Genomic DNA, 13,827 nt, shown 5'->3' with positions numbered 1-13,827 from the left:
CAGATGAAAGCAGGTTCACACTGAGCACGTGACAGACGTGACAGAGTCTGGAGACGCCATGGAGAACGTTCTGCTGCCTGCAACATCCTCCAGCATGACCGGTTTGGCGGTGGTTCAGTCATGGTGTGGGGTGGCATTTCTTTGGGGGGGCCGCACAGCCCTCCATGTGCTCGCCAGAGGTAGCCTGACTGCCATTAGATACAGAGATGAGATCCTCAGACCCCTTGTGAGACCATATGCTGGTGCGGTTGGCCCTGGGTTCCTCCTAATGCAAGACAATGCTAGACCTCATGTGGCTGGAGTGTGTCAGCAGTTCCTGCAAGAGGAAAGCATTGATGCTATGGACTGGCCTGCCCGTTCCCCAGATCTGAATCCAATTGAGCACATCTGGGACATCATGTCTCGCTCCATCCACCAACGCCACATTGCACCACAGACTGTCCAGGAGTTGGCAGATGCTTTAGTCCAGGTCTGGGAGGAGATCCCTCAGGAGACCATCTGCCACCTCATCAGTAGCATGCCCAGGCGTTGTAGGGAGGTCATACAGGCACGTGGAGGCCACACACACTACTGAGCCTCATTTTGACTTGTTTTAAGGACATTACATCAGTTGGATTAGCCTGTAGTGTGGTTTTCCACTTTGATTTTGAATGTGACTCCAAATCCAGACCTCCATGGGTTGATACATTTGATTTCCATTGATAATTTTTGTGTGATTTTGTTGTCAGCACATTCAACTATGTAAAGAAGAAAGTATTTAATAAGATTATTTCATTCGTTCAGATCTATATTTTTATATTTATATTTTAGTCATTTAGCAGACGCTCTTATCCAGAGCGACTTACAGTTAGTTTATTTTTCATACTGGCCCCCCTTGGGAATCAAACCCACAACCCTGGCGTTGCAAATGCCATGCTCTACCAACTGAGCTACATCCCTGCCGGCCATTCCCTCCCCTACCCTGGACGACGCTGGGCCAATTGTGCGCCGCCCCATGGGTCTCCCGGTCGCGGCCGGCTACGACAGAGCTAGGATGTGTTCCCTTTATTTTTTTGAGCAGTGTATATATAACATTCTATTGGTTGCAAGAATTTTGTATAGTCATTTAAATAGAAAAACTAAGTTTTGAATCCAGCGTTGTTTTGTGTATCAGTTTATAAACCATGTGCCATGGAATCGGTACATCTAAAATCTCTTCCCAACTATTTTGCAATCTATATGGCACAGCTGTCAATTATTTTGTCCTTTAAATGAAACTGTTATACTTTTTAATTTATCACAATTTTCTTTAACCAATTTTGGTATTTAATGCAGGGCCGACAGACAAGTTCCTTACTTTCTCCCCCTTCCACTTGCCTCTTCCATTTTTGCGGTAATGCTGCAATTAGTTGGTTGTAATTTTGAGTAGAGCAGACATTTCCATATATTTTTCTCAGCTGCATGTGTGACAACTCCACCAGTCCTATTTATGATATCATTTACCTTTTTTAAACATTTTTCCCAAATATATATATATATATTTTAAAATCAATTTGTATATTTGAGTTCAACCATAATATTGGTTGTAATATTTGTTCTGTCTTTTCTGGTGGATTAAACTGAAGTTGCAACCAACTTTCTATGGCTTGTTTTAAATATAGCGATATTTTGGAGATTATTTCATTTTCAAATAACCGAAAGTGAGAGGTAATCTGAATAAATGGAATCACTTTGTTAAACACTTTGTTTGTCATAGATGGACAAGATTAATATGAGATGAAAGGTGAGTTCCAAATGAGTTCAGGAAGCTAAGCTAGAGCTCTGACTTTCACAGTGATGGGGTCAGACGTTTTGATCAAGAAGGGTCATACGTTTTGATCAAGAGGGATCTTTAGAATATATGCACATTTTCTCTAACACTAAACATACAGATATGTATTTTACAGTTAAGGAAGGTGAAATCTTAGTCATTTTATAATTTGATTATATTTTAGCTTAAGTAATTTCAAGCCTTATTCATTCAGTTTTGTTACAGGAAATACATCATTAAATATTTCATTTTTATCATATTTGAGCTTGTGTCCTCAAAGGTGACTACACCTCAGCAATTTATAACTTTTTACCAGAAAGTTGAGATTTGAACCTTTCTTGGAGTATGCAGCATTACTAGTTATTGTTTATGTCCCTTTCATGATAAATAATTACTTTTGGGGATTACGTAGATTACATTTTCGATTACATTTAACTGGTTGTAATAGCATTTGGACGGTTTTCACAATTTGATAAATGGTTATAATACCAAAATATAATCCACAGACATGGACCTTAATGAACATTATTAGACATCGCCATCCCAAAGTGGACAAATGTGAAATGTGGCACTCTGGCCCATCGACTACTGTGCTTTATGGTGATGGTAGACGTTGTGTTCTTCTAAAAGTTTGCATCTTGAGTTCGTTAAGAACAGTTGCAGTAAAGTAATCAGTAGTTTGAAGTACATTTTCTCTTCTGTTTGGTCATTGTATTATCATACACTCATTAACAATGCCCATTCACAACTTATTGAAAATATGTATTTGTCTAAAATATAAGAGGTAGCTAAATGTGGTATTCACTGCATATGTTATTATGACCCCTATGTGCTTAGTTGGGCCAACATGATTGGAAAAGGGAAAGGAGGATACCTAGTCCGTTGCACAACTGAATGCATTCAACCGAAATGTGTCTTCCGCATTTAGCCCAACCCCTCTGAATCCGAGAGTTGCGGGTAAGGCCTTAATCGACATCCACGTCATCGGCGCCTGGGGAGCAGTTGTTGGGGGTTAACTGCCTTGCTCAAGGGCAGAACGGCAGATTTTTCCACCAGGTATGAAATTGTATTTTGTATTATCAGGGAACAATCTATTTTATTTGTATGATTTGATTTTAAAAAACAACAACATCAACTACATCACACCTGCCCAGAGACACATGCTCTCACCCCCATCTCCAGCGCCAAACTGCACCATTTTGTTTCTTTCTGTCGCCCACTCACTTTCAACATGTAGGTAATAAAGCATTTGTCCTTTCCATTGTGTTAACGATGGAGGATTGGTTGATTTCCAGTTAAGTATCGTTTTTTTTTCAAGATGATTGACGAGAAAAGTATCGTCCATCCCATCGGGTATCTCACTGCACCCTCTCATGCCATGTCTTGACATATGCAGACAGACAGGTTAAAAGTACATTTACATTGTAATACTTCTGACAGCCAACTTTAACTCTTGGACTTTATATAACTTTTGGACTTCATAACATTCCCAGAAGGCATGGATTATTGTGTCATTGTTTTACATTTAAGACATGTCTCTGCCGTTTTGCTGTAAAATGTATGAATGATGTCTGTTGTATAATAATTTATACTGAACAAAAATATAAACGCAACATACAACAATTTCAAAGATTTTATTGAGTTACAGTTCATATAAGGAAATCAGTCAATTGAAATGAATTCATTAGGCCCTAATCTATGGATTTCACATGACTGGGAATACAGATGTGCATCTGTTAGTCACAGATACCTTTAAAAAAGGTAGGGGCATGGATCAGAACCAGTCATTATCTGTCTGCTGTGACCATTTGCCTCATGCAGCGTGACAAATCTTCTTTGCATAGAGTTGATGCCTGTGGAATGTTGTCCCACTGTGAGAAGTTGCTGGATATTGGGGGAACTGGAACACGCTGTCGTACATGTCGATCCAGAGCATCCAAAACATGCTCAATGGGTGACATGTCTGAGTATGTAGGCCATGGAAGAACTGGGACATTTTCAGCTTCCAGGAATTGTGTACAGACCCTTGCGACATGGGGCTGTGCATTATCATGCTGAAACATGAGGTGATGGCTGCGGATAAATGGCACGACAATGGGCCTCAGGATCTCGTCACGGTATCTCTGTGCATTCAAATTTGCCATTGATGAAATGTGTTCATTGTCCATAGCTTATGCCCATACCATAACCCCACCATCACCACCATCATGGGGCACTCTGTTCACAATGTTGACATCAGTAAACCGCTTGCTCACACAACACCATACAAGTTGTCTGCCATCTGCCCAGTACATTTGAAACCGGGATTCATCCGTGAAAAACACACTTCTCCAGTGTGCCAGTGGCCATCGAATGTGAGCATTTGCCCACTGAAGTCGGTTACGAAGCCGAACTGCAGTCAGGTCAAGACCCTGGTGAGGATGACGAGCACGCAGATGAGCTTCCCTGAGACGGTTTCTGACATTTTGTGCAGAAATTATTCAGTTGTGAAAACCCACAGTTTCATCAGCTGTCGAGGTGGCTGGTCTCAGACAATCCTGCAGGTGAAGAAGCCGGATGTGGAGGTCCTGGGCTGACGTGGTTAAACATTGTCTGCGATTTAGTCCGGTTGGGCGTACTGCCAAATTCTCAAAAACGACTTTTGAGGCAGCATTTGGTAAAGAAATGAACATTCCATTTTCTGGCAACAGCTCTGGTGGACATTCCTGCAGTCAGCATGCCAATTGCACGCTCCCTCAACTTGACTGTGGCATTGTGTTGTGTGACAAAACTGCACATTTTAGAGTGGCCTTTTATTGTCCCCAGCACAAGGTGCACCTGTGTAATGATCATGCTGTTTAATCACCTTCTTGATATGCCACCTGTCAAGTGGATGGATTATTTGGCAAAGGAGAAATGCTCACTAACAGGGATATAAACAAATTTGTGCACAAAATGTGAGATAAATAAACTATTTGTGCTTATGGAACATTTCTGGGATCTTTTATTTCAGCTCATGAAACATGGGACCAGCACTTTACATGTTGCGTTTATATTTTTGCCTTGCCTTTCTATTTGACAAATTCAGGTATGTTTATCCCGTTCCGTTTACTTACATTTAAGAAACGTTTTTCAAAGGGAATCAGCGGAATGAATACACCCCTGATCACAGGCAAACAGTTCACTTTCATAGTCACAGGCAAACAGCATGATCATTTTGCTTGTATTATTCCATCTCGCATCTACACGTTCTCCTCCTCACCTTTTCTCTTCGCTGGTGAACTTCAGTGCACAACATGTCAGCTGTCTGACCAGGCGAAAAAACATACCATCATAACTGCTACCGCAACACACAGCCTACATCGTTGTCACCATATAATAGCTAACGTCATAGTCAACATAGCTACTAGAACTAATGCGTTAGTAATACCGCTACAATCATGCAGTAAAGTTTACAGTCAGCAAGCAGTTTAGCAGTTACACCGGCAGGCCCCAGTGGCAATAATTTAATAAAACCAAAAGCTTACCTTGACTTGGAAGAGTTCCAGAGTTGGATAGCCATAGCCAGCTAGCTAACATTGTATCCCTCTCTGTTTGAGCCAGGTGTTTGAGTAGGCTAAACTAGCAGGCTGCATTGAAAGTGAAAAAATTACAAAATACTATGAAATATAGCTAGCTCTCTCTCTCTCTCGTTCTCTCTCTTGCTTTTCCTTCATTTTAAAAGAAATCAATTTATTCAACTATTCTCTTTCTCTCTCTTTGAGTCAACTACTCACCACATTGTATGCACTGCAGTGCTAGCTAGCTGTAGCTTATGCTTTCAGTACTAGATTCATTCTGATCCTTTGATTGGGTGGTCAGTTCATGCTGCAAGAGCTCTGATAGGTTGGAGAACGTCCTCCGGAAGTCGTCATAATTACTATGGAAGTCTATGGAAGGGGGAGAGTACCATGAGTCTCCTAGGTTTTGTATTGAAGTCATTGTACCCAGAGGAGGACGGAAACTAGATGTCTTCCGGCTACACCATGGTGCTACCCTAGTGCTGTTGAGGCTACTGTCGTGACTTATATTAATATGATGACTGTTATTTATTGAATCAACTAACTATGTTTAATTGTCACTCGATTAAATTAATCATGTAACAATTAACTCATTAGGAATTTGGGGCACCACGGAATAAGTTGTTTAACGAGTTACCATCTCCCGAATTAAACTCTTAGAAGATATATGTTATATATCGATAACAGTCACTTATTAAATAATTACATCAGTCTCATTCTGAACGTCGCATAATCCTTGAACCTGCAAGAACCCTAACCTTATTGATGAATCAGCAATACACAAATTGGCTTAATTGTTTATTTACTAACTAACTAAATAATAACACGGAATACAAACACACACACACAGGTTATTGATTACTAACGTAATACAATGAGAACAGGTCCCTAGTGGACTGGACGAACAATAGCATGAAGGCTTGTGTTACGAACCCCGTGGCTCTAAACGTCTAGGGTGGATGGACATGAGACCCGTAACATAAATTATGCAAATTAGGAGTGTGACATGGGACAGTGAGAACAAATAGGACACAACTACCATGAACTACCGTCAAACACACATGGTTTATTTCAGAACACACGGTAAGGGTTTGGGAAAAAGGGCTGAGCAGGACCCAAGAAATGAAACAATAGTGTAAAACCCCCTAAACTGATCTAGCCTGCCTGAAGAACCGCTAGGCTACTGCTAGTCATACAAAAGTACAGTGGGTGGTCCGCTCAGGTCTAACTAGTGTTTTTAGACAGATTTCTTCCTACGGGTAATGTACGCCCAAGGGCAACTAGCTTAAACTCCCCTTTTCCCAGAAACACACAAAGCTACCAAACAGGGTAATCAGCAATTAAGTAGTACACAATACACAGGACACAACAGTATCCGCACTCACATAACAAAACAGTAGTCTAACAGAATTACCAATCATAATAAACAGCAACTTAGTGAGTAACCAAAAACAGGACACCACCGTGTCCATACTCACATACGGAAATATTCTCTCTCCCACAACAAACACAAGTCTGGTTTTTATACAATGGGATGTGTGATTGAACAAACGAGTAACAGGTGGTGCAATGCACAGGACTGTTCACTGATTGGTCCAATCAGCAGACACCTCAACGACCACCAATCAGGAACATACAGGACACCTGTGATTAGGGCAGAAGGAGAGAAACACACAAAAACACAGGATACCTGTATCCGTAACAGCTTGGGTAGAAGGAGGGTCAGAGTGGAAGAGAGAGACAGAGATTCAAACTATCGTTGTTACTTTGGAAACTACACTCACGGAAATACAAATGCTTAGAACCCTAATAACTGCTCATTCGGATTAGAAATGCAACATGTATTTATGTGTAGCTGTCTTCGATAGTTGAGTTGATGATGTAGGACTCTGGTTTGCCCACCAGAGATCCCAATGTCCTTGGTAGAGTAGAGTTCATAGTGGTGGTTAGAATGGATACTTCAGCGTACCCTGTAGTTCGTAGAGTTGATCTGTTAGAATAGATACTTTAGATGTACAAACGGTTGTCTGAGAGGGATTGTCCTTCCCAACTCGTGTCTTTAGTGAAAGTTCTCTAGACGACTATGCATGCCAGCTGCAGACTGAGATGATAAGGTCTAGTGCGTTGTCTTCTTCTTCACCTCGTGTAGAGTTTGAGAGTTTCAGAGTTCACCATTTTGCCATATTCAGCTCGCGCTGCATGTCGGCTGGTCAGTAGAGTTTAAACCATTTTGTAACATTTAGCTAACGCTTCACGTCTGCTGGTCTGTAGAGTGACAACCATTTTAAGCCGAGGGGCTTCCTGGTCTTGTAGAAATTCAACCATTTGCAACATCCGGCTTACACTGTAGTGTGCTTGGTCTGAGGTGAATTTCGTCACGAGGGGTTTTATACTTGAGTAGAAAAGGGGGCGTTTCATCATGTTTGTGCTCATCTGGGCGTGGATAATGAAACAATATTCCTACTTCAAAGAATGTGGGAAATGGTCGGTGGAGACTTAAAGAACAATCATGTCAAATTCGTTACTATGTTGTGATGTCATTAAAGACGGTGGAACAACATAACTGTATCTCTGGGGGTGTACACTTCCCAATTATGAGGATTGCATCTAATTGTTGTATAAAACAAATTATTAAGTATAATACTACTTTTGTGAAGATAACAATGTGATTTTAGCATTCTAGATGAGATTATTGTTTTCCATAGTTCCATGTTCTCAGTCAGAGGCCACGCCCAGATGAGCACAAACATGATGAAACGCCAAGTCTCACCGAAGTGGGATAAGGACACTCAAACCCTTTTTGAGAAAGTGGTTCAACAGAGATCAAGGACAGCTACGCGTAAATATATACAGTGGGGAGAACAAGTATTTGATACACTGCCGATTTTGCAGGTTTTCCTACTTACAAAGCATGTAGAGGTCTGTCATTTTTATCATAGGTACACTTCAACTGTAAGAGACGGAATCTAAAACAAAAATCCAGAAAATCACATTGTATGATTTTTAAGTAATTCATTTGCATTTTATTGCATGACATAAGTATTTGATACATCAGAAAAGCAGAACTTAATATTTGGTACAAAAAACTTTGTTTGCAATTACAGAGATCATACGTTTCCTGTAGGTCTTGACCAGGTTTGCACACACTGCAGCAGGGATTTTGGCCCACTCCTCCATACAGACCTTCTCCAGATCCTTCAGGTTTCGGGGCTGTCACTGGGCAATACGAACTTTCAGCTCCCTCCAAAGATTTTCTATTGGGTTTAGGTCTGGAGACTGGCTAGGCCACTCCAGGACCTTGAGATGCTTCTTATGGAGCCACTCCTTAGTTGCCCTGGCTGTGTGTTTCGGGTCGTTGTCATGCTGGAAGACCCAGCCACGACCCATCTTCAATGCTCTTATTGAGGGAAGGAGGTTGTTGGCCAAGATCTCACGATAAATGGCCCCATCCATCCTCCCCTCAATACGGTGCAGTCGTCCTGTCCCCTTTGCAGAAAAGCATCCCCAAAGAATGATGTTTCCACCTCCATGCTTCATGGTTGGGATGGTGTTCTTGGGGTTGTACTCATCCTTCTTCTTCCTCCAAACACGGCGAGTGGAGTTTAGACCAAAAAGCTATATTTTTGTCTCATCAGACCACATGTTCTTTCTCCCATTCCTCCTCTGGATCATCCAGATGGTCATTGGCAAACTTCAGACGGGCCTGGACATGCGCTGGCTTGAGCAGGGGGACCTTGCGTGCGCTGCAGGATTTTAATCCATGACGGCGTAGTGTGTTACTAATGGTTTTCTTTGAGACTGTGGTCCCAGCTCTCTTCAGGTCATTGACCAGGTGCTGCCGTGTAGTTCTGGGCTGATCCCTCACCTTCCTCATGATCATTGATGCCCCATGAGGTGAGATCTTGCATGGAGCCCCAGACCGAGGGTGATTGACCGTCATCTTGAACTTCTTCCATTTTCTAATAATTGCGCCAACAGTTGTTGCCTTCTCACCAAGCTGCTTGCCTATTGTCCTGTAGCCCATCCCAGCCTTGTGCAGGTCTACAATTTTATCCCTGATGTCCTTACACAGCTCTCTGGTCTTGGCCATTGTGGAGAGGTTGGAGTCTGTTTGATTGAGTGTGTGGACAGGTGTCTTTTATACAGGTAACGAGTTCAAACAGGTGCAGTTAATACAGATAATGAGTGGAGAACAGGAGGGCTTCTTGAAGAAAAACTAACAGGTCTGTGAGAGCCGGAATTCTTACTGGTTGGTAGGTGATCAAATACTTATGTCATTCAATAAAATGCAAATTAATTACTTAATAATCATACAATGTGATTTTCTGGATTTTTGTTTTAGATTCCGTCTCTCACAGGTGAAGTGTACCTATGATAAAAATTACAGACCTCTACATGCTTTGTGAGTAGGAAAACCTGCAAAATCGGCAGTGTATCAAATACTTGTTCTCCCCACTGTACATTACATTTCTTATCCGAATGAGCGGTGGTTAGGGTGCTAAGTATTATGATTACAGTGAGCGTAGTTTCCAAAGTAACAACGATAGTTTGAATCTCTGTCTCTCCCTTTCACAAACAGACCCCTCCTTCTACCCAAACATTCATGCTATTGTTAGTCCAATCCACTAACGACCTGTTTTCATTGTATTATGTTAGTAATCAATAACCTATGTGTGTGTGTGTGTGTGTGTGTGTTTGTATTCTGTGTTATTATTTAGTTAGCTAGTAAAAACATAATTAAGCCAATTTGTGTATTGCTGATTCATCAATAAGGTTAGGGTTCTTGCAGGTTCAACGATTATGCGACGTTCAGAATGAGACTGATAAGAGGTAATTATTTAATAAGTGACTGTTATCAATATATAACATATCATTTAATTTGGGATATGGTAACTCGTTAAACAACTTCTTCCGTGGTGCCCTAAATTCCTAATGAGTTAATTGTTACATGATTAATTTAATCGAATGACAATTAAACATAGTTTGTTGATTCGATAAATAACAGTCAATACATTAAAGTAAGTCACGACACTACTGTAGACCTTCATTGCAAAACAATGTGTTTTTAATCAATTATTTGGTGACGTATATATTTAGTATAGTTTTATCTAAAAATGATCACCTTTAATGTTTCACTATTTTTATTTTTATGAAATTCACTGAGGAGTATGGTCCTCCCCTTCCTCCTCTGAAGAGCCTCCACTGATACAGTCATTTTCAATAAGCATGTCAGCATTCCAACTTGTCAACATTCTTTTTATCAGCCTACGAACATTCTATTGTATAGACTCCCATAAAACAAGATATATATAAAGGTGTGAAAAACATAGAAAGCTACATTTTTTTGCGAGGTTATCATATATCAATTTGATAAGGGGCTTGTGGGGAACAATTTAATACCATCAAACCTTTGCCACCCCAAAGTGGACACATTTCTCCGCTGGCCCATATACTACAGTAAGCAGCGGCTGAAATCATATTAAAAAAGCCTGTGGCTCATTGGCTTTATTGTATCACTCCAGCCAGGCCATATAGAGTGGTCCTTCTTCAGAGAACCTCTCCACTCCCGCATTTGTCCTATAAGTTTCCCAGTCGAGCCGCATCATATTTTGGATCCTGTTTATGCAACTTTGTTGTCTTCCCAGAATAAATGGGCTAGGCGGACTGCGGGAATAACCTTTGATCTGCCTCAGTGGGATTCTTTGCAGTGCTTTGCTCTTTCCTTTCCCTGCACTTCCTTTCTGCTCGGCAGACAGAAGTACAGTGGCTTGTGAAAGTATTCACCCCCTGTCACACCCTGGTTCGGGGACTCATTATGTTGAACCAGGGTGTGTTCATTCTATGTTGTCGGTTTCTCTGGTGGGTGTTCTAGGTGGTTTATTTTCTATGTTTGCCGGTGTGACTCCCAATCAGAGGCAAACGAGTGTCAGCTGTCGGCTGTTTGTCTCTGATTGGGAGCCATATTTAATCTATCTGTTTTCCTTTCGGGTTGTGGGATTTTGTTCGTGTGTGTGCGTGTTGTACCACAGACGTCACGGTTTCGTTGTTTGTTTTGCTCGTGTGAGCATTTAATAAATATACTATGTTCACTCAACACGCTGCGCTTTGGTCTCCTCCTTCACACGATCGTGACAGAAAATCCCACCAAGACCAGACCAAGCAGCGTGTACAGGAGCTGAAGGGCGATAATTGGAAACAGAGGAGCGAGAAGTGGGCGAGAATGATGGAGGCCTGGTCCACGGGGGGGAGAGACCCCCAGGAGATTTTTAGGGGGGGGCTCACGACGTCGGGGCAGCAGGTGTACGGGTTGGAGGAGTGCAGGAGGTTGGCAGATAGGGCCGCCAGGTTAAGGGGGCCACTGGTCACGAAGGGGAAGGAAGGTGTAGAGGCACGGCCAAGGGTACTGGGGTGTGTTACCAGTCCGGTCCGGCCCGTTCCTGATCCCCGTGTAGGGCCAGGGGTGTGTGTCCTCAGTGCGGTCCTGTCTGTTCCTGTTCCTCGCATGGAGCCTGTGGTGGGCGTCCCCAGCCCAGCCCGGCCTGTTCCGGCCACTCGCACCAAGGATACGGTGCGCGTCGCCAGCCCGACCCGGCCTGTTCCGGCCACTCGCACCAGGGATACGGTGCGCGTCGCCAGCCCGACCCGGCCTGTTCCGGCCACTCGCACCAGGGATACGGTGCGCGTCGCCAGCCCGACCCGGCCTGTTCCGGTCACTCGCACCAGGGATACGGTGCGCGTCGCCAGCCCGACCCGGCCTGTTCCGGCCACTCGCACCAGGGATACGGTGCGCGTCGCCAGCCCGACCCGGCCTGTTCCGGCCACTCGCACCAGGGATACGGTGCGCGTCGCCAGCCCGACCCGGCCTGTTCCGGCCACTCGCACCAGGGATACGGTGCGCGTCGCCAGCCCGACCCGGCCTGTTCCGGCCACTCGCACCAGGGATACGGTGCGCGTCGCCAGCCCATTCCGGCCCATCCAAGCTTCCCGCACCAAGTCTGTGGTGCGTCTCGTCAGCCCTGTCCGGCTCGTCCCTGCTCTCCGCACCAAGTCAGTGGTGTGCGTCGCCAGCCCATTCCGGTCCATTCCTGCTCCACGCACCAAGCCAGGGGCGCGTGTCGTCAGTCCGGCTCCGGCCAGCGGGGCTAGACAGGACCAGGAGTACTTTGGGGGGTTGGAGAGGAAGTGGGGATCAGGCCCGGAGCCGGAGCCGCCGCCGAGGAAGAATGCCCACCCAGCCCTCCCCTGTTTTGCTCGTATTTAGGCGCGGTCACAGTCCGCGCCTTTAGGGGGGGGTACTGTCACACCCTGGTTCGGGGACTCATTATGTTGAACCAGGGTGTGTTCATTCTATGTTGTCGGTTTCTCTGGTGGGTGTTCTAGGTGGTTTATTTTCTATGTTTGCCGGTGTGACTCCCAATCAGAGGCAAACGAGTGTCAGCTGTCGGCTGTTTGTCTCTGATTGGGAGCCATATTTAATCTATCTGTTTTCCTTTCGGGTTGTGGGATTTTGTTCGTGTGTGTGCGTGTTGTACCACAGACGTCACGGTTTCGTTGTTTGTTTTGCTCGTGTGAGCATTTAATAAATATACTATGTTCACTCAACACGCTGCGCTTTGGTCTCCTCCTTCACACGATCGTGACACCCCCCTTGGCATTTTTCCTATTTTGTTGCCTTACAACCTGGAATTAAAATTTATTTTTGGTGGGTTTGTATCATTTGATTTACACATCATGCCAACCACTTTGAAGATGCAAAATATTGTTTGTTAAACAAACAAGAAATAAGCAAAAAAACAGAACTTGAGCATGCATACAGTGAGGGAAAAAAGTATTTGATCCCCTGCTGATTTTGTACGTTTGCCCACTGACAAAGACATGATCAGTCTATAATTTTAATGGTAGGTTTATTTGAACAGTGAGAGACAGAATAACAACAACAAAATCCAGAAAAACGCATGTAAAAAATGTTATAAATTGATTTGCATTTTAATGAGGGATATAAATATTTGACCCCTCTGCAAAACATGACTTAGTACTTGGTGGCAAAACCCTTGTTGGCAATCACAGAGGTCAGACGTTTCTTGTAGTTGGCCACCAGGTTTGCACACATCTCAGGAGGGATTTTGTTCCACTCCTCTTTGCAGATCTTCTCCAAGTCATTAAGGTTTCGAGGCTGACGTTTGGCAACTCGAACCTTCAGTTTCCTCCACAGATTTTCTATGGGATTAAGGTCTGGAGACTGGCTAGGTCACTCCAGGACCTTAATGTGCTTTTTTTTGAGCCACTCCTTTGTTGTCTTGGCCGTGAGTTTTGGTTAATTGTCATGCTGGAATACCCATCCACAAGCCATTTTCAATGCTCTGGCTGAGGGAAGGAGGTTCTCACCCAAGATTTGACGGTACATGGCCCCGTTCATCGTCCCTTTGATGCGGTGAAGTTGTCCTGTCCCCTTAGCAGAAAAAGACCCCCAAAGCATAATGTTTCCACCTCCATGTTTGA

This window comes from Coregonus lavaretus (genome assembly GCF_964263955.1).
Source record: "Coregonus lavaretus genome assembly, chromosome: 33".
Classification (NCBI taxonomy): domain Eukaryota; kingdom Metazoa; phylum Chordata; class Actinopteri; order Salmoniformes; family Salmonidae; genus Coregonus; species Coregonus lavaretus.
This window is presented reverse-complemented; position numbering follows the sequence as displayed.